We start from the raw sequence: 1,878 nt of genomic DNA, 5'->3' as shown, positions 1-1,878 counted from the left end.
GATTATTTCGAAAGAAACCAAAGAAAAAAAAATGAAAATAATTTTTCTGTTTAAATTACTTATTCTTTTTTCCTCTGGGTGGTGTTTTTTAAGGACGGTTCCAGTTTCTGCCTATAGAAACATCGATTCAAATTCGAATCACACACCCATATCAATAACAAATACTTCGAAATCTGAAGAAACTAATAGGACATTTGATTATCATCATGCGCCTTATGTTCATTCGCCACCGATTTATTTTTATGATGATATATTAGATAGTTCTTCTAACGCTTATCCGTCGTTATTAGTAAAAGGTCGACCTCCTATACCTCCACCTCCTTATCCTCCGCACATGATCGAACGTTGGCAGGAATTTTATGGTTTCACTTCATCTTCACCTTTAAATAACAACAGATATCCAGAATTTTATCCTTCAAAAAATCCAAATTATATATTTACTTCAAAGCCAACAGTCAGTAAGTTCAAACCTACTTTAACAAGCAAACCGAACTTACCATTTACGAAACCTTCTATAACAACGACGACACATCAACCTATAATTACTTCAAAACCATTTACAGTGCAAAATAATCATCGTAATAATATTACAAATAGCAATTTTATGGAAATATTAGTTCGAGTTACTTCAGAATCTCCATTAACTATTGAAACTCAACCAGTTAAAGTGATTGAACCAGTGGATAAATTGATATCTAAAACTGCTACAGCCAAACAGAAAAGTCCAAGTGTTGTCTACTCTCGACCTATTACTGTAGTGAATCCTGAGAAGCATATCAATACGACTCATCATCAATCAAACATCATCGTTGCACAGCGACCAGGAACTAATCAACGTCCGGGTGTGTTAATCAACATGCGCCCATCCGGAGGTACCACCAGGCGACCCTCTTCTTCATACGTAGCTTTAAGACCGCCTACTTCAGCACTATTTCCATTTTTTCCATCCATAGTCATCCCAAATGGCGTTGTTCCTAATTTAATGACTGGGATGCAATTAATGCAAAGTTTTTTAAGGAATGCCTTAATGGGTGCTATTGCTATGGTCATCCCTAGTACACTTTTTGCTCTTGGATTGTATGCTGCAACAAGAGGTAAGAGAAAATCATTTTGTAGCATTAAATTTAGTTTTACTAATGAAGATTACAATAGAAAAAAATAAATAAAAGCTAATTTAATTTATGCAAATTTATTGTAAGAAACGGATTATAAATTTATTGATTTTTAACAAAATTTTAATTAAATTTTTAAAATAATTTATTAATTTTTTTTAAAATTACAGTTAATAAAATTGGTTAAAGAACATAAAAGTTTTTGATAATTTTAAGTAATGATAGCCTTTAAAAGTAGCCTTACCATTATGTTAAACGTTACCCATTGTAACTTGAATAGAGTTATAGGCCTATATTATCTTTTTCTTAAAGAAAAAATAAATTTGTCGAACATTTAGAATATAATCTAGTCTGTAAGATAAATATATAAAAATAATAAATAAATAAAAAAACAAATAATTTAATTCAATAAAATATTCCAGATGATACAGCACTGCCTCCAGTTCCATCTTTTAATGCTAGACGTTGGAAGAGAAATTCGTGCGTTGGAATATTTTGCAGAAAATCTAATATTAAATTAAATTTAAATAAATTCTACAGAAACAATTATAGAAAAAATATTCAATGGGAATTTAGAAGAGAAAATTTTTCATAAATTAATGAAGTTCACTAAAGCTGTAACATATTAAATAACATATTATAACAATTATAATATATAAATGTTAATAAATTACAATTATATTATATTATATTTTTGATATGAACTTTAACACGTACAATAAAATATATTATTACAAAGTTTCTTTGCTGATATTTTAATTAATTT

The sequence above is a fragment of the Centruroides sculpturatus genome, unplaced genomic scaffold, assembly GCF_000671375.1.
Source record: "Centruroides sculpturatus isolate CEXI.00-Female unplaced genomic scaffold, Cexi_2.0 scaffold426, whole genome shotgun sequence".
NCBI lineage: Eukaryota > Metazoa > Arthropoda > Arachnida > Scorpiones > Buthidae > Centruroides > Centruroides sculpturatus.
The sequence above is the reverse complement of the archived record's forward strand: the minus strand, read 5'-3'. Positions refer to the sequence as shown.